The following is a 4898-nucleotide window of genomic DNA, read 5'->3' as shown; positions in this document are numbered from 1 at the left end:
CAAAACCCCACCATGCTGTACCTAAAATACTTCTCTGACAATTGTAACAACAAGGTAATTTCTGTCCACCAGAAAGACACATCCCCAGCACAAAATAATACAGAGGAAGACCAAAAATGTAGAGGAAACATAGAGAACAACCTGTGCCATAACGGTCTAGTCTCAATAGTTAAGGGGACTGGCATACATTATGATTAACAAGGAGTTTTATTCCTTCCAAAACCAACCCACCTATCAAACAGTTACTGCCAACGTTCAACACGGGCTGTGCAGTGAACAGACCACTCTTGTTTCGACAGCTTTAGAGCACTCCTTTAGTCAGCAATGCCCAGCAACTGCTGGCGGGGCTACTTTCATTTCAGTTTAAAATGGTGTCTTTGGGAGTCAGTTACAAAGGCCACAGTTGCTAAGCGGGCAAATAAAGGCCATACTTGCCTTAAGGGGACTGAAGGTCCCTCCCAGGAAGGCCCCTCGAGAAGGGGCAGTGTGTAAAAGTCCTTTAGAAACCGGGCTGGAGACGGCACTCCGCAGCTGATAAAAGCCACATCCTATGAGGGCTGTGACTGAGGTCAGTAACACCCCCCCATCTCCCCAACCCCAGCCCCCCATGAGGAGTTTTTTCCCCAAAGACAGCCCAGAAGAGGAACGTTTCCTGGGAATGCTGCACCTTACCACAAGACAAAAGGACACCCCTGAATGCTCCTTTGCCTTGGCAGACTTTTTTGTTTAACCACAGAAAAGAGGGACCCATTCTTCAAGAGAACGTAGAATCACCTGAACTGCCAGAATCAGGCACAGGCTCGGACAGAGCCAGGACTGCATCTGCTCGTAGCTGCAGTATTTGTACCTTCTCCAGAACCTGGACAGACCTCTTCCTTCTGACTCCACGTTTCCTTTGTTTACCGTTTGGTCCAGTTGCTGCAGTAGCTGCACCGCACCCTCAGCCTGACCGGTTCCTGTTCTTTGTTCAAGGTTCGATCCCACAGGCGCCCCTGTCAGAAACAGCAGCAAGAACAAAAACACAAGCTCGCTCTCTCCACACTCCCTGCACACCCAACGGCAGACCCTGAAACCGAGAGGTCGGTCCAGACTCTGACTGACATCACGCCTGGGAGCTTTCAAAGCAATCACAGTGCAGACTGGTTGGAGGTAGGCTCCCATCTCACAGCCCGGCTCTGAAAGAGCTACGTAGCCTGGCTCTGTGGGTGGGAATTGCTTACAGCCAAAATCATTGCTGACCTACTGCTCTTTGGTGGTTCTAATTCCTAGTCTCACGTGCTGGAAAATACCAAACACCACTTTTAAAGGAAAACTATTACCAATGTCATCCTTGCGGCTTTTGACTTCATATGACCAATTCGAATGAAACAAGCCAGGAATTCCTTACTTACACAAACTCACCCGGTTACAGCCCACAGTAAGGGATGCTGGACTAAACTCACGCTCATCTTCTTTGGAGGAATTCTGAAAGGAAAAGGAACCCAAGAACTTTCACACCATGTAAAATTCTGTTCTACAGGAGATCTTTGTTTCTTTGCTTGCTTGCTTGAAGAACTAAAAGGCAGGGTCTGCTCTCTTGTTCTGTGACTTTATTTTCTTTCCTGCTACTATGAGGACCTTCTTCACCAATATCTTTCTGCCCCTCCCTCCTCAGGACGTTCCCAGGCCTAACATAAAGCTGGAATTCATTGACTAGACTTTAATATAGCAGATAGTGAAAGCGGGACACCAGCTACGGCACAGACAGACATTTTAAAAAACATCGACAGAGGTGCTGTGGGAAATAACAGCCGCTGGACAATACAGGCCCCTAGACATCAGCCCTGCTAAGACACACTCATAGGAAGCAGAGTAACAGGGCAGGGACAAAAGTGAAAAGTGCCAGAAGCAAGAGGTGAGCCAGGAATACCCATTCACAAGGCTATCAGCAATACAAAGGACCACAAACAACAAAACCACCCCGTAAGCTTCTTTAGGAGAAAGTGAAACAACTCTGTCACAGAGATAAGATAAGCAAAGAATAGATCCCTCCCTGATGGTGCTTCTCTTGCACTAAGCTCAGGTTCACCTGAAATTCCAGACTTTAGATGGCCAGAGATCTTTGCAGTTTAGTCTCAGAGCATTAACTAAGGTAGGAAAATTATCTGCAGTGACAGGCTGAGCGTCTCCCAGTTCTTTCTTCCTTGGACTTCTACTGGTGCTCTTGGTAAGCAGAAAGATGCACAGGCTCAACTCCAGTCACCCTGACCAGACAGCCTCCTGTCAAAATCACAGGCCTGGAAGGCATTTGGATGAGAGCTGAAAATGCAATCTGTTTAAAAGCCATGCAACTGCAGCACTCCCACGCTCCTCCTTCTGAATCGACTGCCGATGCTGTAAAGTCAGTCCTACGCGTACTAAGCAGACAGATTTCCTTCATGTTTTAACGAGAGCCTTCCCTTTTCGAGATGCACTCTAAAACACCAGCTGGATTTGGATCCAAAGTCATACACTGCTCATAAACTGAACAAGAGCCCTGGAGGAATGACCAGAAGAATCCTGAGAAAGCACAGGCGCTACTGAGATGGTTTTTCCTAAACCTGATCTTTCTTCTCATCCTGAATACCAAAAGAAAACAAATGGAAAGCAAACCAAACGGAAGGCGTGTCACAGAAGCACCTGGCCCTGATCTCCTAAGAAAGCACACGAGGGAGAGGTCATCTGCTCAGGATTCCATGCGGTGCTCCTGACATCTGGTCTGGTATTCATAAAGACACCAGTTTGTGTCTGGAGCTCCCTCTCAGCGTAACAGTGCCCTGACTAGTGCAAATTGCAGGTACGAGTCATGGTGGCACAAGCATCTCTTCTGGAGAAGGTTCTTCTCACCTGAACTGGTATTTGCCGACTTGATGATTCACTCATCATAGTTCCAGATTACCTGGAAAGAGCTCAGGACATGTCCTCCCACATCAGTTAACACAATAGGAGGTTACGGTGATGTCTGCCACCTACCACATCATTTCTCAGGGTCCAACATTCTAACCCGGAGCTCCAGCTTCCAAGGACCCTAATGTTTGGGAAATTCAGCCACTGTACAAGGAGCGGAGGCATTCTGGGGACAGCAGTTATGGCAAAGCGGGGAATAAAAAAAAGCATCTTTCAGAGGATGACCCTTATCCCACCAACAGAGTGTTTGGAGCACCTGAGGAAAGAAGCCAGAAAGGGCACGCGTAGAGAGACCTGTCGCTAATCCTGCAAAGGTAAGCTGAAGGGAAAAAAAGGGATACAGGTTTTGGAGACAAATCAGCCTACTTGTTTTAGAGAAGTTCTGTACTGAAGGCTCCTGAGGAGTTACCAGACAGTCTCCTTCCTATCTTGAAAATCCAACAAACCTGTCAAAAACCCCTCTTCTGAAAGAAAGTTTTGGGCTTACAACAAGGTGAGGGCTCTTTCAATACAGGAGTTTACCTGGGCAGGCTGAAGGTAACCATGCAGCTAGCAGCACCTGAAATTGCAGGCCACTGTACATGCAGGGGATCCCTGCTGAGCAATTATGCCCCAAAGATTGGCCCTTTGAAACTAGTCCTACAGCAGCAAGCAGGCAGCATGCCCTGGCCAGCAGGCACCAAGCCCACAGACGATATTTGCGTAAAGGCTCAGCCAGTTGTGGAGAGGTCCAAAAGGTTTCTGAAATGGGGGCAGCACGTCATCATGCAGAAACACGCAGAAACCTGGGCATCTGATGCAACTCTTCCCCTCCCAAGGAACAGTGGGAGAAGAAGCTGTTCCTTTTATACCACCAGGCAACTTCCTTTGTGGACAACCCCAAGAGGAATGAGTTTGCCTCCTTTGAGAAGACTCTCTCCAAAGAGCTGGAGAGGTAAGGTGGCCAGGAAGGCAATAGTGTGGCAGGGGTTTGAATTAAATGCAGAATGGCTATCAGGATCCAGAAAATGGATGAAATGCACTGGGAGGATGGGCAACAGCCAAGAGGAGGAGAACAGGGGGGTGAGGGAAGACCCTCTTACCTAAAGGGTGTGCCTAACAGCAGCTCTGTCAGAGCAGCCTTTTAGCTTGTGGGCTACAAGAGGAAGAATCTTGCCCTCCTGACAAGCTCTCTGGAGAACAGTGGGTTTAGAAAGCAACTGCCAATCCCTCTGGGACAATCCTGTCGTAAATCTGCCTTCTGAGGACATAGCGAGAAAAAAACATGACACTGTTTCAAGAAGAGGGAGATGCCTGCAAGGCCATCTGCACAGAGAAAGGACACTGCTGAGGAGTGGCAAGTACTCGCACCGAAGCCAGTGTCAAGGTGTCAGCACCCACTGTTGGCCCTTCATGGAGTTCTGCACAAAGGAGCATGTGAGGTAAAAGAGGACTGGAGTCTCTTGAGGACAAGGCAGGGCAACCTTCAGGTTCAGCTGCGAGAGGCTAAGTTCACCCCTAGAGCTTGTAGCTTCACAGTCAGAAAAGCCTGTGTTGGTTCCCGGTAAAACTCATCCCGTGGCTAAGTTTGATGAGCAGGAATCACAAATGTCTCCATGCAGGTGATGCAGGTGAAAAGGGAAAAAAAGTTACCTGAAGGCATTTTTATGCTTGCCACTTTAAGAACCTAGGACTAAACAGATGCTGTTGTCTCTGAATATTCTGTAGCTTATCGTTTCAAATCCATGCTTTGCTTTACTCGTATGGCAAACGCGCTCGGCTCCAGTTCTGAAAATAAGTCAAACGGGTAAGAACTGAGTTTACCAAAAGTCACAAAAAGGAAGCAATCTTGTAAATGGCTGCTCAAGTATTTCATTAGAAAGCAGGGTTTTAGTACCTCCCTCTAAGCCAACAAGACAGGTACCCTTAATCTGTATTTGTACTCACGTTTCAAAGTCTCATCTAAAAAATGACAATAGGCACTCACTCCAGTA

The sequence above is a fragment of the Buteo buteo genome, unplaced genomic scaffold, assembly GCF_964188355.1.
Source record: "Buteo buteo unplaced genomic scaffold, bButBut1.hap1.1 HAP1_SCAFFOLD_103, whole genome shotgun sequence".
NCBI lineage: Eukaryota > Metazoa > Chordata > Aves > Accipitriformes > Accipitridae > Buteo > Buteo buteo.
Note: the sequence above shows the minus strand (reverse complement) of the source record.